General features: G+C 45.8%; 1 protein-coding gene across 4 annotated transcripts in view; it reads right to left on the reverse strand.

Moving 5' to 3' along the window:
- The window catches only part of LOC145354485 (leucine zipper putative tumor suppressor 2 homolog), a 191,632-nt gene that overhangs the window by 121,652 nt on the left and 45,895 nt on the right, over nucleotides 1-24,085 (reverse strand). For 3 of the 4 annotated variants that reach the window (XM_080205886.1, XM_080205884.1, XM_080205887.1), the window contains exon 3: nucleotides 2,345-2,430. The gene's annotated coding sequence lies outside the window, so the exon portion shown is untranslated. Of the gene's footprint in view, nucleotides 1-2,344; nucleotides 2,434-24,085 lie in introns of all 4 variants that reach the window. The other variant, XM_080205885.1, reaches the window with a different exon arrangement.

A 24,085-nucleotide genomic window follows, 5' to 3' on the forward strand; every position in this document is an offset into this window, starting at 1 on the left:
TCAACATGGCTCAAACTATCTACACACCCTTCTCTGGAATCATTATCCACCAAGTTCTTCTCTTCAGTGAATACTGATGCAAAGAACTTATTTAATATCTTACCCATTTCCTCTAGCTCCACGCATAGATTACCTCCGCTGTCCTTGTGTGGGCCAACCTGCCCCCAGGCTACCTTCTTGCTCTTTATATACGTATGAAAGAGCACTTCATCTGATGAAGGGGCAGCACTCTGAATGCTTATGATTTCAAATAAACCTGGTGGATTAGAACTTGGTGTTGTGTGATCTCTCAGCTTGTCCACCCAAGTCCAACACCGGCATGGATGCTGGCCTTCATAGCGAAGGGGATTGAATATAAAAGTAGGGAGGTCTTGCTGCGGCTGTATAGGGCATTGGTGAGGCCGCAGCTGGAGTACTGTGTGCAGTTTTGGTCGCCGCACTTACGCAAGGATATTTTGGCCTTGGAGGGAGTGCAGAGGAGGTTTACTAGGCTGATACTGGAGTTGAGGGGGTTGAGCTATGAGGAGAGGCTGAATAAACTAGGCTTGTACTCGTTAGAGTTTAGAAGAATGAGGGGAGATCTCATTGAGACGTATAAGATGATGAATGGGATGGATAGGATAGAGGTGGAGAGACTCTTCCCGCTCAGAAAGGACAGTAGGACTAGGGGGCACAGCCTCAAGATAAAGGGGGGGCGGTTTAGAACAGAGTTGAGGAGGAACTTCTTCACTCAAAGGGTGGTGAATCTCTGGAATTCTCTGCCCGTTGAGGTGGTGGAGGCTGCCTCGCTAAATATTTTTAAGACGTGGGTTGATGGGTTTTTGATAAGAGAGAGGATTAAGGGTTATGGGGAGAGGGCGGGAATGTGGAACTGAGCCACGACAGATCAGCCATGATCTTATTGAATGGCGGGGCAGGCTCGAAGGGCTAGATGGCCTACTCCTGCTCCTATTTCTTATGTCCTTATGTTCTTATCTCCACAATATGAGATTTAGGTGCAGGTTAAAATGTTGTAAACAAACATTTTAAAAAATCTAATGGAATTTAGAAATTTGACATTCAATAAACAGAAAATTACTCTTTCAGGGCCAGAGAAGGTGTTTAACAGTAATTATGAAGTTAGAACATCTTTAAAAACTTAGTTACAACTCATTCAACAAAGTGGAACTTTTTCAATGGTTTTTACAGTGAGACCAAGAGAGCAGGATAGTGGCAGTTCCCATTAGTTTAATGATTATATATTCTTGGAGAACCTTAACAAGCACACTCTTTGGTTTGACAGCTGCTCCTGGGTTTCACTGCACATGTGCTGACCCCAGAAGCTGCTGTCAGTTTCATAGAATCCCTACAGAAGAAGCCATTCAGCCCTGCTGTGACTCTCTCACAGAATGACTTACCCTGGTCCTCTTTCCCCACCTTAGCCCTGTAACCCCACATATTTCCTATGGCTAATGCACCTAACCTACACATATTTGGACTGTGGGAGAAAACCGGAGCGCTGGAGGAAACATGTGCAGACTGGGAGAGAACGTGCAAACTCCACACAGACAGTGACCCATGCCAGGAATCGAAACCGGGTCCCTAGCGCTGTGAGGCAGCAATGCTAGCCACGACGCCGCTGCGCCCCCCCATTTCAGAGGAGTAAAATCCTGGCCATGAACCTCTGATTAGGGTTGGAGTATTTCCTCCTTGGAGATGGTCAAATCTTAACCATTCCTACCTTGCCCGGATGTCAATGACGTATCATTTGGCCCAGCAGCCACTGTTCAAATGTGGAAGCCAGTCAGAAGCAGCCCTTGGCAAGGTTCCAGAGGTTAGAGAGTCCCTGCTGGCCTCCACCTCCCTTAATGCCGTTGCTGAGAGCAGCTATTACACTGTCACTATTATTACAGCAATTAATTAAAGATCCCTCAAAGCCAGTCTAAGAGCACAGGGTACATCAGTTAGTTAATACTCTTCATTAATATTGAATTAATTTGGAAAGACGCACAGTCTGTTAATGTTACCTCCTAAGATGTTAACTCCCATCAGCTCTTCTGACTCAGACAGAGTAAAGTTGCTCTGGGATGAGGCTACACCCCATTCCTGAGCATTAACAGAGCCATTTTAATCGTAATGTTCCCAGGAATGTCTGCGTAATGCCAGTCCAAACTATTAACAAGCTAACGCAATGGAGAACAGAATAAACTGACAAAACAATGAAGGACAGACCAACAATAGCAACCAGAATTCAGTCGCGTGCCGACAGTGCATCTTAATTGAGTCTTCAATTGATTGCATTGTCAAAGACCACATTATTAATTAGCAACAAAGTTAGCTGAATCAAATTGATATTGTTTCTTACCTGCTCCCATTTGTTTTCTACCACTTTGCTTCCATTTCTCTCATCCTTTGTAAAAGAATCCTTCTAGATGACATACTGGATACAGTCTGCTGACAGAATGAGTTGTGTTAATATTCAGGCAGTAGGAGCATAGGTAGAATTTTCAAAACACAGGAGTTGCACATGAATGTTAATCTCCCCAAATCCAGGGCCCCGTCCGGAAAATCTCTAGCAGAGGCCAGGAAGATTTCCAATATTCTGCTCACTGCTTGAAAAATGTGGTTGGAATAAAGTCGATGACAAGGTTTTGAAATGAATTGGACATGTGCTTAAAAGAGCAAGCAGGCCCATGGATGAAAAACAACAGGGGGAGTGAGATTCATTGGATTGCTCTTTCAAAGTGCCGGCACTAGCATGATGGGCTGAATGACCTCCTCCTGGGTCATCAATGGGGATGGAGTAGAACGAGCTTCAAGTTTTTGGGTATCCAGATCACCACCAACCTGTCCTGGTCACCACTCACCTGCCGCCCCTGCCCCCCACCACCTCCATGTCGATACTATGGTCAAGAAAGCCTATCAGTGCCTCCACTTTCTCAGAAGACTAAGGAAATTTGGCATGTCCACTATGACTATCACCAATTTTTACAGATGCACCAGAGAAAGCATTCTTTCTGGTTGTAACACAGCTTGATATGGCTCCTGCCGTGCCCAAGACCGCAATAAACTACAAAGAGTTGTGAATGAAACCAGCCTCCCATTCAATGACTCTGTCTACGCTTCCCACGGCATCGGAAAATGAAATTTTGTCCTTCATTGCTGGATGGATGGAGTTTAAAAACAGGGAGGTTATGTTGCAGCTGTGTAAGGTGCTGGTGAGGCCACACCTGGGGTACTGTGTATAGTTTTGGTCTCCTTACTTGAGAGAGGATATACTGGCACTGAAGGGGTGCAGAGGAGATTCACTAGGTTGATTCTGGAGTTGAGAGGGTTGGCTTATGAGGAGAGACTGAGTAGATTGAAACTATACTCATTAGAATTCAGAAGAATGAGGGGAGATCTTATAGAAACATATAAGATTATGAAGGGAATAGCTAAGATAGAAGCAGGGAAGTTGTTTCCACTGGCAGGTGAAACTAGAACTAGGAGATACAGCCTCAAAATAAGGGGAAGCAGATTTAGGACTGAGTTGAGGAGGAACTTCTTCACACAAAGAGTTGTGAATCTGTGGAATTCCCTGCCCAATGAAGCAGTTGAGGCTTCCTCATTGAATGTTTTCAAGGCAAGGATAGATAAATTTTTGAACTTAAGGATTATGGTGAGCGGGTGGGTAAGCGGAGCTGAGTCCACAAAGAGATCAGCCATGATCTTATTGAATGGCAGAGCAGGCTCGAGGGGCCAGATGGCCTGCTCCTACTTCTTATGCTCTTATGTTATATTCTTAAAAGCAGCCAGCATAATTAAGGACCCCACGCACCCCAGGGATACTCTTTTTCACCTACCAACTGATTCAAGAACAGCTTCTGACCTGCTGCCATCAGACTTTTGAATGGACTTACCTCGCATTAAGTTGATCTTTCTCTACATCCTAGCTAGAATTGTAACACTATATTCTGCACTCTCTTGTTTCCTTCTCTATGAACAGTATGTGCGCAAGAAACAATACTTTTCACTGTATGTTAATACGTGTGACAAAAAAGAAATCAAACAAAATAAAATTAAATTCTATGATTTCCCAGTGGCATTCGGCTGATTTGAGTGGGAAAGGAAGTGTGGATTTCCATTACTTGCAGGTTGGACAGCAGAACAAAAAGGACACCCCATTCCCAACCCCCAGTATTCCTGATTCAGATTTCAGTGGCTCCATTGTAGTTGAGGCCAAAACATTGTCTGATTTCAAGAAGAAATCAGGTATAGCTCTTGGAGCTAAAGGGATAGAGGGATATGGGAGTAAGGTGGGGAAATCAGGATATTGACTTTGATGATTGTTTCTTCATAAGGAACTCTTCAAATGCAGATAATAAAAAAAAACTTATTCCAACTTATAAATCAATAAAAGGGTTTAATAAAGAAACTTCATTACTCCAAACTTGGGGCCTCGCCCTGGGCCACTCCAAGCTCCCCACAATTCCCAACAGGTTAAAAGCAAATTATTGCGGATGCTGGAATCGGAAATCAAAAGAGAAAACGCTGGAAAATCTCAGCAGGTCTAGCAGCATCTGTAAGGAGAGAAAACAGCTGACATTTCGAGTCCAGATGACCCTTTGTCAAAGCTAAAGGGCACAGAAAGTGAGAGATATTTTTATTGCAGGATGAGAGAATGAAAGATCAGTCATAGCCACTGAAACCAAGGGAAAAATTCTGCTAATAGCTGTCCACAGGGAGAATAAAGGATGTGAATTGCCAAACGGCAGAGAAGCTGAAATCAGAGGGTAAACTGTGACAGATGAAGATGTGGAGGGAGGGTGGGGGGGAAATGAGTGACAGAGAGGTAAAATTTAGAAAGGGGAAAAAGGGAAGCAAAGGTAAGGGAAGGGGGTAAAATAGACGGAAAGAGTGGGGAGGGGAAGAAAAATGAAGAAAGACAACAAAATATAAAAGGTAGAGAACAGTAAAAAATTAAACAAAATAGAATGAAAATAAAGGGGTCGAGGTGAGGTAGAGCAAATCATCAGAAGTTATTGAATTTGATGTTGGAACTGAAAAGCTGTAAAGTGCCTAACCGGAAGATGAGGTGCTGTTTCTCCAGTTTGTGTTGAGCTTCACTGGAACGTTGCAGCAGGCCAAGGACAGACATGTGGGCACGGGAGCAGGAGCGTGTGTTAAAATGGCAAGCAACGGGAAGATCAGGGTCTTGATTGTGCACTGATCAAAGGTGCTCAGCAAAGCGATCACCCAGTCTATGTCTGGTCTCTCCAATATAGAGGAGACCACATCAGGAGCAGCCAATACAATACACCTAATTAGAAGATGTACAAGTGAAACGCTGCTTAACCTGGAATGAGTGTTTTGGAGCTTGGATGCTAAGCATAGAAGAGGTAAAGGGACAGGTGTTCACCTTCTGCGATTGCATGGAAAGGTGCCATGGCTGACGGAAGAGGTATTGGGCATAGTGGGGGAGTGGACTAGGTTATCCCAGAGGGAATGGTCTCTGCAGAATGCTGACAGAGGGAGTGAAGGGAAGAAGTGTTTGGTGATGGCATCACACCAGTGTTGGCGAAAATGGCAGAGGATTATGCTCTGCATAAAGAGGCTGGTGGGGTGAAATGTGAGAACAGAGGGGAACTCTATTCTTGTTCTGGGAGGGATGGGAGGGGGCAAGGGTCATAGTAAGGGAGATGGACCACATGCTGTTGAAGGCCCTGTCGCCAACTGTAGATGGGAATCCATGGTTGAGGGGAAGGGAGCACATATTAGAAACAACACTTTGAAAAGTGGCATCATCGGAACAGATCGACGGAGACAAAGGAGCTGAGAGAACGGGATGGAGTCCTTACAGGATGTAGGGCGTGAAGAGCTGTAATCCAGAGAGCTGTGGGAGTCATTGAGCTAGCAGTAGAGATTGGTAAATAGTCTATTACTGGAAATGGAGATAAAAAGGTCAAGGAAAGGGAAGAGAAGTGTCTAAGATGGACCAGGTGAAGGCGATGGAGGCGTGGAAACTGGAAGTGAAGTTGATGAATTTTTTGAGATCTGGGTGAGAGCATGAAGTGGCACCAAAATAGTCATTAATGTACCAGTAAAGGAGTAGTGGGAGGGGACCTGGGTAGTCCTGGAACAAGGAATATTCCACATACCCCATAAGAAGACAGGCTCAGCGAGGATCCACGCGGGTACCCATTGCTACTTCTTTGATTTGGAGAAAGTGGGATGAGTTAAAGGTGAGTTAAATTCTCAAAAGGTTCTTATTTATAGTGAGTCAGTTGATCAGCTGACCATCACATCATTCTGTAACTGGTTCCATGATTTACTGGGTCAGCTGACCCTTACAGCTTGTTGCCAATGGTCACATTACATCCGATACAAAGTTGTCACGAGTTACATTCTAACAACGATCGGCAATGGTCAAAATGAATAGCAGAGCCCACTTGAAGGGCCAAATGGCCTACTCCTGCTTCTAGTTTCAATGTATCAGCTGTTCTTAAGCAAAGTTTAAAAGGTTTATTAAGGAAAAAATCAAAATTTTTGATTGGTGAGTTTGCACCGTGTTACGCTGGCTACGAAGGAACATCGCTGGATCTTCCCGTGGGCTTTGTGGATTCTGAGCTTCTGCATTGAATGAGTGGATGCTCGTCCAGTGGGAAGTGGTCGGAGGGGACTTTAACCTGCTGCTGGTCCTGGATTAGCATTGTAGGTCTCGAGGTGTAGACAGTCTAGCTATAAGTCACAGGCTCAGTCCTTCCCTTTCTCACACAGTAAGGAGTGTTTGTGATGGGAAAACTGGTGTTTGGCTGAGTTGCTACACATTGTTTGTTACACCACCGTGAGTGATTCGTCTAGACACAGATACCAATTTAACAGCAGGAGTGAGTCGTGAGAAACTGCTATCTCACCTTGGCGTGACTCCCACAATATCGCACGAAGGGTGTGAGGTACAGTAATAACACCCCGCATCAATCCTTTCACCAACTTTATTTCAATTCAAAGGGCTTTGATCCTGTCTAAACATGGTTCATATCCATCAAAAACATCTTCCAGTTCCCATCACATTCCCCAGCGCTGACGCCCTGTGCTTGATGTTAGCAGAAGTGCAATTAAGGACCTCCCAGTTGACACAGCACAGCCCGAGGCGAGACTTAGCTACACGAAGTAGAACAGTCCCACATTTGACCTCTGATCTAAACCCAGTTGACTCATTTCAATGGGTTGGCATTAGTAGCTCTGTAAATCATAGAGTCTTTAAATCCCTACAGTGCAGAAGGAGACCATTCGGCCCATCAAGCCTGCTCTGACACAGGCCCTTTCCCTGTAACCCCACGTATTTACCCTGCTAGTCCTCCTAACACAAAGGGGTAAATTACCATGGCCAATCAACTTAACCCACACCAAGGGCAGCACAGTGGCACAGTGGTTAGCACTGCTGCCTCACAGTGCCAAGGATCCAGTTTTGATTCCTGGCTTAGGTTACTACCTGTGCGGAGTCTGCACATTCTCCCCGTGTCTGCGTGGGTTTGCTCCGGGTTCTCTGGTTTCCTCCCACGGTCCAAAGATGTGCGGGTCAGGTGAATTGGCCATGCTAAATTGTGTCTTAGTGTCAGAAGGACTAGCTGGGGTAAATGCATGGGATTTTGGGGATAGGGCCTATGTGGGATTGTGTTCGTGCAGACTTGATGGACCGAATGGCCTTCTTCTGCATTGTACAACTCTATGATCTTTGGACGGTGGGAGGAAACCGGAACATCTGGAGGAAACCCACACAGACATGGGGAGAATGTGCAAACTCCACACAGACAGTGACCCAAGCTGGAAATCGAACCCAGGTCCCTGGCACTGTGAGGCAGCAGCGCTGACCACTGTGCCACCTTCTTTTTTTATTTGCACTTGTGTTGTGAGCATCACTGTCAAGGCTATCATTTGTTGCCCATCCCTAAGTGCCCTTGAGAATGTGGTGGTGAGCCACCTTCTGGAACCACTTGCTATCGTACTTTGATAGAACTGAGTGGCTTGCCTGACCATTTCAGAGGACAATTCAGGGTCATTGCTGTGTGCCTGGTGTCATATGAGATGCCAGACTGGGTACACATGGGAGATTACCTTCCCTTGAAAGACATTAGTGAACCAGATGGGTTTTTACAACAATTGAGTAGTCTTACGATCATTAATGAGGAGGACATTTTATTACATATTTATTAAACAAATTTATAAAGTCTTCTTAGCTACCATGGTGGGATTTAACGAAATGAACATTTTTTTTCACATATTTATTAAATAAATTTACAATGTCCTCCCACTAACATGGTGGGATTTGAACTTGTGCCTCTGCAGTATTAGATTGGGTATCTGGATTAACACATTATCACTGTGCCATTCCATACCTGGGTAAAGGATCAGAAAAATCAGCCACGGTGCACCCACACATTTTGAAGGTGGCAAGGAGAAGTTGGTAAGGTGATTATTAGAAAGATAAATAGGATTCTATACCAGAAGCATAGAGTAAAAAGCAAAGAGCTTACACTAGACAGATATAAATCACTGGTCAGCCTTCACCTAGAATGTCAAATACTGGAAAGATTTTTAAAAATTCACTCTTGAGATGTGGCCATCGTTGATTAGGTCCATCCCAATTGCCCTTGGGATGGAAGGTGGTGGTAAGCTGCCTTCTTGAAACGCTGCAATCCATGAGGTGTAAATACACCCACCCACGGTGCTGTTAGTTCCAAGATTTTGACCCAGTGGCAGCAAAGGGAAGGCAATGTGTTTCAATTTTGGGATGGTGAATGGCTTGAAAGGGAACGTCCGACACCAAGATTGGTGGAACGGCAAATTGCGCGGAGGGTGTGGAGAGTCTGCAGAAGGATCTAGATAGGCTGGGCGAATGGGCCAGGAACTGGCAAATGGAATTTAATGTTGGCAAGTGCGAGGTGGTCCACTTTGGTAGGAATAATGGTAGGAAGGACTATTACTTACGTGGCGAAAAACTGCAGCAGGCGACGGTGCAGAGGGACCTCGGGGTCCTTGTGCATGAGTCGCAAAAACCCAGCCTGCAGGTGCAGCAGGTGGTCAGGAAGGCGAATGGGATGCTGGCCTTCATAGCGAGGGGGATTGAATATAAAAGTAGGGAGGTCTTGCTGCAGCTGTATAGGGCATTGGTGAGGCCGCAGCTGGAGTACTGTGTGCAGTTTTGGTCGCCGTACTTACGCAAGGATATTTTGGCCTTGGAGGGAGTGCAGAGGAGGTTTACTAGGCTGATACCGGAGTTGAGGGGGTTGAGCTATGAGGAGAGGCTGAATAAACTAGGCTTGTACTCGTTAGAGTTTAGAAGAATGAGGGGAGATCTCATTGAGACGTATAAGATGATGAATGGGATGGATAGGATAGAGGTGGAGAGACTCTTCCCGCTCAGAAAGGACAGTAGGACTAGAGGGCACAGCCTCAAGATAAAGGGGGGCGCGGTTTAGAACGGAGTTGAGGAGGAACTTCTTCACTCAAAGGGTGGTGAATCTCTGGAATTCTCTGCCCGTTGAAGTGGTGGAGGCTGCCTCGCTAAATATTTTTAAGACTCGGGTTGATGGGTTCTTGATAAGAGAGGGGATTAAGGGTTATGGGGAGAGGGTGGGAATGTGGAACTGAGCTCGACAGATCAGCCATGATCTTATTGAATGGCGGGGCAGGCTCGAAGGGCTAGATGGCCTACTCCTGCTCCTATTTCTTATGTTCTTATGTTCTTATGGTGTTGCCACGTGACTGCAGTTGTGGGAGAGATTTGTTGGAACAACATCAACACCGATGACTTCAATTCTGCAGAGAGACTATTCTCCTGAGAGCAGAGGAGGCTAAGGGAATATTTAATAAACATGTTTCAATGGGCCAAAGGGCCTCTTCTGCACCATATGAAACTATGATTCTATGGGGTAGCGCAGTGGCATGGTAGTTGGCATTGCTGCTTCACAGCGCCAGGGACCTGGGTTCAATTTCAGCCTCGGGTCACTGCCTGTGTGGAGTTGGCACATTCTGTCTGTGTCTGCATGGGTTTCCACCGGGTGCTCTGGCTTCCTCCCACAGTCCAAGGATGTTCGGGTTAGGTCGACTGGCCGTGATAAATTGACCCTAGTGTCAGGGGATTAGCAGGGCAAATATGTAGGGTTACAGGGGGAATAGAGCCTGAGTGAGATTGTGGTCGGTGCAGACTTGAAGGGCCAAATGGCCTCCTTCTGCATGGTAGGGATTCTATTCTGTGTTCAAAATTATAAGAGCTTCGATGGAGTAGATTTTGGAAAACTGTTTCCATTGGCAAGAGGGCCAGCTATTGGCAGACTTGGATTTAAGATAATTGGAAAAAGAACCAGGGAGAAGATGACATTATTTCCCCTCACAGTTAGTTACAATGATCTAGAACTGGTTGCCTGAAAGGGTGGATAACCTTCAAGAGGGAACTGGGTAAGGAAAACAATTACAGCGGTGTGGGGGAAAGGGAAAGGACTTGGGACTAATTAAACAACTCTCTCACAGGGCCAACACAGAAATGATGGGCCAAATGGTCTTCTGCTCTGCATCGTTCAATGGTTCTAAAGACTGAAAAGCCTCAATTGGAACTGACTGCCTAGCTAGATTGTGGAAAGAAACTAAATTACTGTGGGTGTTGCAGGGAGGGGAGGAGCACAGTGGAGGGTGTTAGGCACAGTGGAGGGTGTTAGGCACAGTGGAGGGTGTTAGGTGGTCACGGTTTAAATCAGCAACTGTGACTACACAGATTACACAATCAACACTCAGAAAGTACCTCCTAGTTTGATCCTTTGCCACTCTGACAATCTAAAGTCCCCAGTGAAACAGAAAGCTCCTGTGTTTGACCCACATTGAGACCCCCGCAGGTGTTGGTTTGACCAATCTGTCCAAAGGGGTTTAATGGAGTCCCTTTCTAAACTCTCATCATGGTGATGGTAGCCCACTGCCAGGCTCAGATTCAGCACACACATTGATGGAAGCTGGGGGCCCTGCACTAAAGGTCACCTGTTTAAGTTAGCAGAGGTGACACTGATTGTAAAGGGACGCTCGGCTCAGAGAGAGTGTTTCAGATCCTGGGGTCGTTTAAAGGTGAGCCGGAGAAGAGTCCAGTTTGGAATAATTTTAAATACAAAGGCCACAGATTGTGGGCAATCAAACATTCTCGCAACACCAACACCTCAAGGACAACAACAATTCAACTGGAAGACCCACCATGATGCCAAAGCCATAAATTTGAGGTGTCCCAGAAATTTGGGCCCACCTTGTTTATGTTGTCTGAGATAAAATGGGCTTCACTGTGGCAGATTTCAATCATTTTCAACATCCCCAAACCTCCCCCCCACCTCACAACACCCCCCATCATCTGTTCATTCCCCTCTACCAAAAGGCCTAAAGAAATCTGAACCCGGTTTTGCAATTAGAACATGAAGCCCAAGTGTTTCTTGTTTATTAAACACCAAATGCAATTCCGCACCAATGTAGTTGACCCCATAATCTGCCTTCCAAAATGCCCTGAGCAAATCATATCACAACTTCTCGGAGAAATGGGGGATGAGCAGTAAGTGCAACATTAGAATCATAGAATCCCTGCAGTGCAGAAGGGGGCCATTCGTCCCATCGAACCTGCGTCAATAACAATCCCAATCCAGGCCCTATCCCCACAACCCATTTACCCTGCTAATCCCTCCAATCCACACACCCTGGGACACTAGGGGACAATTTATCACAGCCAATCAACCTAACCCACACGTATTTGGACTGAGAGAGGAAATCCGGAGGAAACCCACGAAGACACAGGGAGAAGGTGCAAACTCCACACAGACAGTCACCCAAGCTGGGAATCGAACCTGGGTCCCTGGAGCTATGAGGCAGCTGTGCTAACCACTGTGCCACAGTGCCGCCCTCAAAAGTTGTGGGGTCCTGGGAATTTTGGCTCACCATATTTATGTTGCCTGAGGTAAAATGGGTTTCCTTCTGGCAGATCTGATTTTCAACATCCCCAACCACCTCCCCACCCCTTCGCAATGGGCACTAACTGCTGAAACGGGTGGATAAATATTAGGTGCTTTATTTGTTCTCAGGCCTTATCTGAGAACAAATAAAGTACCTGGTATTCATCCACAAGTGTCAGCGGTTAGTGCCCAATCATTACTGGGCTAACCTTGGGCCTACAGTACATGGCTTCAGTTGTCAGTTTGGCTGGCTTGTCCATGTGGAGGGGCTGTGACATTTCAGCCATAGAACCAGAAACCCAGCTCATTATACAGAGGTTGACAATGCGGAGAAATCCTGGGGAGTGCTGCATTTCTCATGGCTCCGTCCTTCACATTAAACTGAGCCCCAATCTGTCAGCTCAAGGTGGACAGAATGAAATGGTCCTCGGGCATTATTTGAAGAAGGTGCTCTTTCCACCCTCACCTGATCAACATTCCTCCCTCAGTCACCGCCAAAGAAAATACTAACAAATTGTTATGGGATCATGCTGTACACAAAAGCTTTATCATGGCTCACGTCAAGATAATTCTTATGAAGGGTTCCTGAAGACATTACTGAGGAACATAGGAATAAAGGAAGCAGGAGCGAGAGTAGGCCATTGAGCCCTTCGAGCCAACTCTACCATTCAACAGCCAAAAGAGAAACCGCTGGAAAATCTCAGCGGGTCTGGCAGCATCTGTACGGAGAGAGAAAAGCTGACCTTTCAGGTCCAGACAACCCTTTGTCAAAGCTTGTCAAATGGTCGTCTGGACTCGAAACATCAGCTCTTTTCTCTCCTTACAGATGCTGCCAGACCTGCTGAGATTTTCCAGCGTTTTCTCTTTTGGTTTCAGATTCCAGCATCCGCAGTAATTTGCTTTTATTCACCATTCAACAAGATCATGGCTGATCTGACTGTTTAAGTTTATTTTGTTGCTGTCACATGTATACTTATATTAACACTGCACTCAAGTAGCTGTGAAAGTCCTCTAGTCACCACACTCTGGTGCCTGTTCGGGTACAGTGAGGGAGACTTTAGCATGACCACTGTACCTAACCAGCACGTCTTTCAAACTGTGGGAGGAACCTGGAGGAAACCCATACAGACACAGGGAGAATGTGCAGACTCAGCACAGATAGTGACCCAAACCAGGAATCGAACCTGGATCCCTGGCGCTGTGAGGCAGCAGTGTGAACCACTGTGCCATCCCTGTGGTCTCAACGCCACTTTCCTGTCTGTCACTCCCTCCCCCAGCCTCTCCTCACCTCTTGACTCCCTTGCCTATCAAACATCAATCTAACTCTGACTTGAATAAATTCAATGAGCCAGCCTCCGTTACTCTCTGGGGAAGAGGATTCCACAGATCTACTGAGAGAAATAAATTAACTGTGTTCCTCCCACAAGTGAATACATCCTCCCAGCATCGAACCCATCAAATCATCTCAGGATTTTGTAAATTTTCAATAAGAAATGGAGATGGTTGCCTGGATCAAACTAGGTCAGAATTACTGCCACCTGGTGGCCAAAGACAAACTGTGCACAATCTGGGAAGGATGGATGCATCTGGGATAAAGACAGCCTTCCCACGATCCACCCTGCCCCTAGGCCAAAGGTCATGACTAACGTCATCCCAAAGAGCACCAAACTTAAGTTGACCTCCCAATGAGAGAAGTGTAACCTGGAAGCATTAGGCCAGTGTCTGAAGTACAGGCATTAAGAAGAGACTTATTTTTCAAACATGGGTATGCCTGATTTTAAAGTAACCGTCACATTGATTGCGGAGATATTACAGCACTGTTAAAAAGAACAAGTCTTTCTTCTCTGTCCTTAGCAGGCCTCAGCAGACCAGGAGTGGGAAAAATATCAATTTGGGCCTTCCTCACTGTCCCCATGACAACAACCCAACCAGCACTATAAGGGCAAGTGGAGTACCGGCCTCTGCTCTTCACTAACATAAGAACATAAGAACTAGGATCAGGAGTGGGCCATCTGGCCCCTCAAGTCTGCTCTGCCATTCAATAAGATCATGGCTGATCTTCTTATGGACTCAGCTCCACTTACCACCACCACCTCCTACCCGCTCACCATAACCCTTAATTCCTTTATTATTCAAAAATATATCTATCCTTGCCTTAAAAACATTCAATGAGGTCACCTCCACTGCTTCACTGGGCAGGGAATTCCACAGAATCACAACCTTTTGTGCGAAGAAGTTCCTCCTCAACTCAGACCTAAATCTGCTTCCCCTTACTTTGAGGCTATGCCCCCAAGTTCTAGTTTCACCCGGCAGTGGAAACAACTTCCCTGCTTCTATCCTACCTATTCTCTTCATAATTTTATATGTTTCTATGAGATCTCCACTCAGATTGTTTACTACAATAGTCACACACAGGGGATATCAAGAGAAGCAGCACAGGACAGGCTCAATCCAAGAATCGACACTGTGGTGAATAGATGGGGGAGAAATGGCAAAAGAAACTTGTATTACTATTAAATACTCTGGGCATTTGTGCTGGAGGGTGTGGCGGGGAGATGGAATTGGCGAGAAGTGGGTTATTTTGACTTTAGCTTATAGTTTGCCACAGGGTGAGATCGATTCAGCTTACTGATAGTTATCTCTCCTAAGTGACTGCAATGGGAATGATACGCAGCTATGGACAGTTCAGGCATTGCACCTTGAACACTGGCACCGTAAGGATCTACTCCTGGATGCTCCTTAAACCACTGAATCCCCACAGGACAGAAGGAGGCAATTCCGCCCATCGAATCTATACCACCTCTCCAAAACAGCATCCCATCCCTGCAGATTTACCATAACTGATCCACCTAACCTACACATCTTGGGACACTAAGGGGTAATTTAGCATGGCCAATCCACCTAACCTACATCTTTGCAGTGTGGGAGGGAACTGGAACACCTGGAGGAAACCCATGCAGACATGGGGGGCAACGGTCAAACTCCACACAGGCACTCACCCAAGGCTGGGATTGAACCCAGGTCACTGGCGCAGTGAGGCAACGGTGCTAACCACTGTGCTGGCCCATTAAATTGAACAAATGACTTTGTTTACAGGGTGACTGTGTTAGTTGCGTGCTGCAAACTCCTCATAGAATTCGTACAATGCAGAAGGAGGCCATTTGGCCCATTGAGTCTGCAGTGAACCTCTGTCAAACTCTATGGCCGGAGTCGTTCCTGCCCCGCCGCTGCTGCCAGAGAGGACGGAGAATTTGGCACTCAGTATATCAATGATAGTATATCAATGTCTCTTTATTCCCACGGTTACCGAGGTTTGAGGAGCAGTTTAAATACTGGTTGCTGTTACAACCTGCAGGTTCCTCTACCCATTACCAAGGGGTTGAGAGGCTTTCACTGGGAGACATCATTGTTTAAACACGTTCGGCACTCGAATGACAATATGGTTCAAGTCATCCCCACGTCTAATACATAAAACCACTGAACATCTCATTCAGGGCTCCTTCTGATATTAATTATTTCTGAGTAAGAGAAGGCCAAGCTGTGTAAAGCCAGGTATTAGGAAGGGACACAGAGATTAAAAGCTTGACCTGCAATTACCTCATCCTGGAACTAATTATTCTCGCAAATGACCCACTTCAATCACCAGCCTGGCTCTGTAAACTGCCGAGAGATTGTTAGTCAATATTTAAAATAGACGGGTTATTGCTTCCACTAAAAATAACACAGGGACTTGCAAGCTCAGGCAATTTTCACTTTCTTATCAGTAAATTCAAGAGGAGAGGGCTCTGACAGCAATAGGCTGAAAGAATAGAATCATTGAACCCTACAGTGCAGAAAGAGGCCCTTCAGCCCATCGAGTCTGCACCGAGCACAATCCCACTCAGGCCCCACCTCCATATCCCCACACATTATACCACTAATCCGTCTAACCCACACATCCCTGGACACTAAGGGGCAATTTCTTAGCACGGCCAATCAACCGCACATCTTTGGACTGTGGGAGGAAACCGGAGTACCCGGAGGAAACCCACGCAGACACAAGGAGAATGTGCAAACTCCACACAGGCAGTGACCCGAGCCGGGAATCGAACCCAGGAGCTATGAAGCAGCAGTGCACTGTGCTACCGTGCCACCCAATAGATGTACATTTTGAGAGACTCCTTCAGTCAGCAAGGCCTCACAACTGATAGCATCACATTCACAGAATTGTTAATGTGCAGAAGGAGGCCATTCGGTCCATTGTGTCTGCACTGGTTCTTCAAATGAGCATTACATTGGCACGGTGGCACAGTGGTTCACACTGCTCCCTCACAGTGCCAGGGAGCAGGCTCCGATACAGCCCTGGGTGACTGCACAAACTCCACAAAAGCATTCTTCCCGTGTCTGCGTGGATTTCGTTTGGGTGCTCTGGTTTCTTCCCACAGTCCAAGGTGGTTGGTTAGGTGGATTGGCCGTGCTAAATTCGCTCTTAGTGTCCCAAGATGTGAAGGTTAAGGGGATTAGCGGGGTAAATATGCGGGGTTACAGAGATACGGCTGAGGCGGGCCTGGGTAAGATGCTCTGTTGGAGAGTTGGTGCAGACTCGAGGGGCTGGATGGCCTCCTTGCGCACTGTAGGGATTCTATAATTCTACTGCTTTGTGCCATTCCCCTGCCTTTTTCACATACCCCTGCACATTCTATTCAAGATCCAATATCTTCTAGAATTCTTTGACTGAACTGGGTAGGTACAAGAAGAATATTTTGCTTGGCTGGTTGGTAGGATGGGGGCAGCCTCGAACCAGGAGGACATCATCTCAGAATAAAGGATAAGCCATTTAACACTGAGATGAGGAGGAACTTCTTCAATCAGAGGGTGATTAGTCTTTGGAATTGTCTACTCCAAAGGGCTGTGGAAACTCAGTGAACATGTCCAAGGCAGAAATCAATAGATTTCTCAATGTGAATGACATTGAGGGGAAGGGGGATAGTAACATTGAGGTAGATGTTCAGCCATGATCAAATTGAATGGCACAGCAGGCTTGATGGGCCGAATGGCCTATCGCTGCTCCCATATAAAGCCATGTAGCATCATTGGAAAGGCCAGCATTTATTGCCCATCTCTAATTGCCCTCCTTGCTCTAATATTTATAAGTTAAGATAAAGAAGGGGGAAAGAGACAATAAGAACATGAAACGAGGGACTACAAGGTGAGGGTGAGGTGAAAATGTGACCTGGAATTACCTCAGCCTCAAAGACAGTTCTACGGAGCAGTTGTGAATGGCTCCTTTCATTAGTGACTCCTCACCCTCAGAGTGCTGAGCGATCTGTATTCTGGGTAAATATCAGTTAACCTTCACTCCCTTGAAGATTACAAATAGAAAACGCCCCAGAAATATCTGATCAGAGGTCACTCAACCATCAAAAGCAGAAGTAGCTAAAGGCTCTGGTTAGTTGATGCTTATTCACTTTGTCATGTTACTATGAGTTCATTTTAAGGCAAAATGCGACAATGTTTTCTTGAAGGTGTCCATACTCTTTGATATAATTCCAAGCCGGAAGGATTCCCGGTTGCCCAGGCGTACAAACACAAATGTTAGAACCCAACTGTACATGAGATCAAGTTTCTATAGGTATCCAGCTCTCAAAGTCACTGCCATCCTCCTGTATCTCAGCCCTGTGGCACAGCCACTAATCGAGTGAGTTGTGATGACAATGTTGAATGGTACAGGATAGTAAAGCTGGCATATCAGAGGCCCTATGCTGGAGACTTCAGAACAATTTGTTAAGGACCAGATCAGTTAAAGTTTATTTATTAGTGTCTCAAGCAGACATACATAAACACTGCAATGAAGTTACTGTGAAAATCCCCGAGTTGCCACACTCAGGCGCCTGTTTGGGTACACTGAGGGAGAATTTAGCATGGCCAATGCACCTAATTAGCATGACTTTCAGACTGTGTGAGGAAACTGGAGCACCCGGAGGAAACCCACGCAAGCACGGGGAGAACATGCAAATTTTGCATAGACAGTGACCCAAGCCAGGAACTGAACCTAGGTCCACTGCTAACCACTGTGCCAACGTGTCACTAAGGTATGTTATGCAGTTAGCCTAGAACCTAACTTTTACATTTGATTTTGGCATTAGGGTGAGTGTAAGGTGCTTCACTCCAGGTGTGATTCAAGTGACCCACTAGGAAGTTTTATCAAAACAAACTTTATTTAAGAATGCAGTTGGAATATAACAAAAAGAATTAGCATAACAATTAAAGTACTTAAACACGACAAAGTATAATTCTTAACAGCTAGCCATCTCTATTATTCCAACCTAAACCAATATCCCCATAGACATACATCTTTTTCAGTATTAGTTAGCACAACAAAGAATACTCACGTGGTGCTAGCTTTTCAGCCTTTTAACACTTCTGGACAGAGATCAAGACATAGTTTGCGGAGAAGGATATGTCCTCAAAACAGCAAAACTTCAGGGGAGTAAACCTAGGGTCGGATTTTCAAGCCAAGCTCGCCCCAAAATCCTGTCTGTGGTGAAGGGATCTTTGCATGATCTGCCTCCCACCCACTGTAAATCCCATGGCGGACAGGTTGGGAAAATTCTGTCCCTAGTGTCTCGGTCTCCAGTCTTCAGAATAGAAAGGGATATCTCTCTTCCTTCAGTTTCCAAAACCGCTACTCCCAGAAAGAATAAATTCTCATTGAACAGAATCGCCAAGAAAGAGACTTATCTACTGGCAGATTCCAGTCTCCAACTTCAGAGAGGGAATGAGGCTCTTCTCTTCCTCAATTCAAAAGCAGCATCTGAGGCAATTCAAAAGCAGCATCTGAAGCAACAAGTAAGCTGGAATTCTCTGTATAAGCTTAGCTTCACCCCATCACATGAACATTCCTGTCAATCACCCCAATCAAACCCTACTCTGCAAAATTCCAGGGGAAAACACAACAAAAAAAAGAACCGTGCATTAGTTCAGATTAAAACAAACATTTTATCAATTTGAAACAATTATGCTGCTGCAGTAACAACACAGGATGCCTGTTGTAGACAGAATGGCCCCAAGTGCATCGAACTGCAACAACAGATCCTGCATGAATCAAATACACTTCTTAAATCAACACAAGCTCACCAAGCCTCCTCCGATTGTACTTTCTAAACTCTGCAACATCTAGAACCTGGAAGGATAAGAGCAGTAGATGCTTTCAAATAAAACACAGAACAAACACCACCTGGAAGTTCTCCTCTGCAATTGCATGGCACCCCTTTTCTGATTTCATTTCACTTATTATTGTCACATGTGTTAGTATACAGTGAAAAGTATTGTTACGCACTGTATAAACAAAGCATACCGTACATAGTGAAGGAAAGGAGAGGGCACAGGCGACATCTTCAAGAGACAGACATCACAATCACTGCACCCTCCACATACCATCCTGATTTGGAAATAGATTGCCGATCCTTCACTGTTGCTGGGTCAAAACTCTGGAACTCCTTCCTTAATAACCCTGCAACGCCCTCCCTAACAGCACGGTGGTTGTACCTACACCAAATGGACTACTCAGGTTCAGGATTGTGGCTCACCATCACTTTCTCAAGGGCAATTAGGGTTGGGCAATAAATGCCAGTGTAGCCAGCAATGCCCACATCCCATGAAAGAATAAAACATGCCCGGTGGTCAATGTCTGCCATCTTGTTGGACCCATTATCTTGACCTGGACACCACAATTCAAGAGAGAGAGGAAAAAAAGACACATGCTGGAAGTCTACAACCATTTATACCCCGTCACCACTGCCAGCGAGGGTAGAGAATTTGGCGCTCAGCGAAATCTCCGCTCACTGCAGCTGGACCAGAGAATCCCGCTGGCACGAACGGCTGGAGAATTCCGCCCATTGTCTTGAGAAGCTTTTGAATCTTACATCAAAATCAGATTGCAACCGGTTTACAATTGCTGATGATAAAAACGAGAGGATTGTGTGGCTGCTGTCCAGTTAGCAGGAAATGTAATATAAACTCCTCGTCAGAAAGGAATATGCTCAAGGCCTCTTTCTCTCAAGATTCGAGTAAATATTTTCCAAGTGGCTGTTCCTGACTTGGAAAACAATTCTAGCTTCTGCGTCATTAGCACTATCTGTCTTCATTTCAGGGGAACTCCCTGACATGTTTTCAACCAGAAAGACTTGTGGTTATTTTCCGCAAGTGAAATTCATACCACTTTATTGAAAATAAAATCTTGAGTGTGTTGAGCTGCATGAAACACTTGTATCTGGTCCACTTTAGTCTACTGTGACACTGAGCCAGCAGGAACAACTCCCCAGTCTTTCTCTGAAATAGTATGTTACGTTTCAAAAATATACTTTATTCATAAATCTGTGCAAACATTACAATCATCAGACAAAAAAGCAATCATATTCAAATTCTTTATATACATCAGGGGCGGCACTGCGGGTCGCACTGCTGCCTCTCAGCGCTAGGGGCCCGGGTTCAAGTCCGACCTTGGGTGACTGTCTGTGTGGAATCTGCACGTTCTCTCCATGTCTGCAGGGGTTTCTTCTGGGTGCTCTGGTTTCCTCCCACACTCCAACGATGTGCAGGTTAGGCCATGCTAAATTGTCCCTTAGCTTCAGGAGTAGCAGGGCAAATGGAAAGGGTCTGGGTGGGATTGTTGTCAGTGTGGACACAGTAAGCTGAGTGGCCTCCTTCAGCACTGTAGGGATTCTATGATTGTATGATCAAGTATCATTCTGAGATGCTTCAATACAGCAATGGAAATATTTCAGACATTTTACAACGGCCTTACAAATACCAGGAAAAGCAAATTGCATGGAGGGTGTGGAAAGTCTGCAGAGAGATCTGGATAGGCTGAGCGAGTGGGTGAGGACCTGGCAGATGGAGTATAATGTTAGCAAGTGTGAGGTTATCCACTTTGGCAGAAATAATAGTAGGAGGGATTATTATTTAAAAGGCGAAAAGCTGCAACATGCTACGGTGCAGAGGAACCTGGGGGTCCTTGTGCACGAGTCGCAGAAACCCAGTCTGCAGGTGCAGCAGGTGAACAAGAAGGCGAATGGAATGTTGGCCTTTATAGCGAGGGGGATTGAATATAAAAGTAGGGAGGTCTTGCTGCAACTGTACAGGGCACTGGTGAGGCCGCAGCTGGAGTACTGTGTGCAGTTTTGGTCGCCGCACTTGCGGAAGGATATATTGGCCTTGGAGGGAGTGCAGAGGAGGTTCACTAGGCTGATACCAGAGATGACGGGGTTGGACTATGAGGAGAGACTAAATAGACTGGGTCTGTACTCGTTGGAGTTTAGAAGGATGAGGGGGGATCTTATAGAGACGTATAAGATAATGAAGGGGATGGATAGGGTAGAGGTAGAGAGATTCTTCCCCCTTAGAAAGGATAGCAGGAATAGAGGACACAGCCTCAAGATAAGGGGGGTGGGGGGGGGGCGGGGTGGGCGGTGGTAGTTTAGATCGGAGTTAAGGAGGAACTTCTTCACTCAAAGGGTAGTGAATCTCTGGAATTCTCTGCCCATTGAAGTGGTGGAGGCTACCTCGCTAAATATATTTAAGTCACGGGTAGATAGGTTTTTGATAGACAAGGGAATTAAGGGTTATGGGGAGAAAGCGGGAAAGTGGAACTGATTCACTTCAGATTAGCCATGATCTTATTGAATGGCGGGGCAGGCTTGAAGGGCCAGATGGCCTGCTCCTGCTCCTATTTCTTATGCTCTTATGTTATGTAATATTGCAAGGTTATTTTAGAGGTTGTGTACACAGAAAAAGTTGCAGTCTGAGGTGCTTCAGTACAACTGAGATACAGGTAACATTTACAGTGTACATTCAGTGAGTCATTCAGCCTGAGGAGGTTCTGTTCCCCTTGGTTCACTGTGGTTGAAAGATCCTAAATAGCGATCTTCCCCCATTGCGCCTCTGCGACGGCTGCTCCGAGCTTGAGTGCGTTCCTCAGCTTAGCTTTGGAATGTGTCAATCTGCAACACTCAGGGATAACTCTTTGCATTGGAAGATCAACAAGTCTCAGGCAGACCAAAGGGTGTCTTTCACCGAGTTGATGACCCCCCAGCAACATTTGATGTTTGTGTCAATGTGTGTCTCTGGGCACAGTCCCTGGAGCAGAGTCATGCGTCACAGAGCTATTTGGAATGAGCTTCGACAGAAACCACCTCGTCTCTCTCTTCTTTACAAAAGGTACCTTCCTCAAGGAGGTGGACAACAGTCTCTCCCTCACCACAGTCCCTCGAGGGCAACGTGCAGATGGGGTGAGACTTTGGGTGTGTTTGAAGGATCTGACAGGGAGGGCCTTTCTCACCACCATCATCTTGGTGCTTGTTTGAAAGTCCTGGTGATGATGCATTCTGGCAGATGACACTGATAGTCTGCTCAGGGAACCGTCCGACAGGATCCACCACCTCCTTGTCCCGTAGGGCCTCCAGGATGTTACAATGTAGGCCATGGTCAGAGCCTGGCTCTGACAAAGGGTCATCTAGTCTTGAAATGCTGGTTCTATTCTCTTTCCACAGAAGGTGTCAGACCTGCTGAGATTTTCCAGCTTTTTCTGTTTTTGTTACAGTAAGGCATTTCGTGGGTTAGAGGTTAAATGGGTGCATTGGAAAAGAGACGTCATTCGAGGGTTAGTCATGGCTGGTGTCTTTGGGTAAACTGGGTTAATGGAACCATAACATCAACAGAGCCCCACTCACACATTCAAAAGTTTACAGCTGAAAACACTTACATTCTGACAATGTTAAACACTTGTTCCTAAAGACTCGGTCCTGCGCATTGTATGGATTAACATTTCTGTTGAATATTTCTCATGAAGGTGACGCCTCATTAAGCGTGGTTAATTTTAAAGTATCAAGTTTCTGATAGGGAGAAGCAATGTAGGGAATGCATAGAATGCATGGCATAGCAGGCATTTTGCATGCCCATAAACCACCCCTTCACTTCTTCTGAAGGCCATTGTTCAGTAGGAGCTTTGAGACTTAACTCCTTGTGTTTTGTTTCAAGTCAGGGTCTGGTCAGCAGACAGCATCTGTGTTGCAAACGGTTTTTTTTTGATGGGCTTGCCACAGATCCAAAGGTTGCCCTCAAGATTTGACAAGTGCTGATACTCATGGGAAGGCAGTTATCAAAATCAGGGTTAGGGTTAGCGTGAGAAATTCATTATAGGCCGTGGAGCAAAATGGCCAGTGTCCATCAGCCAGCTCTTTCCAGGCAGTGACTGAGTTTCAGTTCCATCACATTAATGAAACTTCTAACCGCAGGAGTTCCAATTCCCCATTGCCAGCTGCTCAGTTAGGCTGTACCTAAAACACTGGACAGGGACTGATTGCCATTCACTCAGTTCCTAAAGCAAAAAGCAGCAAAGCTGATCCCTTCCCCTGCTATGTCAGAGCTATACCACAAATTAACACAAAGGCACTCAGCTGGAAGGCGGACATCGCAGAGGGACCTTAGAGAGAGAGAAACAGAGAGAGAGTGACAGAGAGAGAGAGTCAGAGAGAGAGAGATGACACAGAGAGAGATGACACAGAGAGAGATGACACAGAGAGAGATGACACAGAGAGAGAGAGAGTAACAGAAAGAAAGAGAGGCAGAGAGAGAGAGTGACAGAGTGAGAGAGTGACAGAGAGTAACAGAGAGAGAGATAGTGACAGAGAGAGAGTGACAGAGTGACAAAGAGAGAATGACAGAGAGACAGTGACAGAGAGAGAGATAGTGACAGAGAGAGATAGACAGAGAGAGAGATTCAGAGAAAGAGACAGAGGGAGAGACAGAGAGAGAGAAAGAGAAAGTGAGAGAGTGACAAAGAATGACAGAGAGAGAGAGAGAAAGACGGAGAGAGAGTGTGACAGAGAGAGAGGGAGAGAGATGGAGACTTTTACCAGAAAGGGTTAGTCCCTCACCAAACAGCCTTCCAAATATCGCAAGGAAGCAGAATTAAAAAAACTTGCATTTATATAGCACCTTTAGCAATCATAAGACATCTTCCACCAGTTCACAGGCCAATGAAATGTAACCACTTATGGATCCAGAATCAGGCTTCTCGGGCATCTGAGGGTTCACCACGCCTGATGGACATGGATGACAACCTCACTATTGAGAAACTGCTGGCTAGATTCACCTTGGAGGGAGCTTCA

Source organism: Carcharhinus amblyrhynchos, chromosome 17, assembly GCF_965287045.1.
Source record: "Carcharhinus amblyrhynchos chromosome 17, sCarAmb.v2.hapA, whole genome shotgun sequence".
Taxonomy (NCBI): Eukaryota; Metazoa; Chordata; class Chondrichthyes; order Carcharhiniformes; family Carcharhinidae; genus Carcharhinus; species Carcharhinus amblyrhynchos.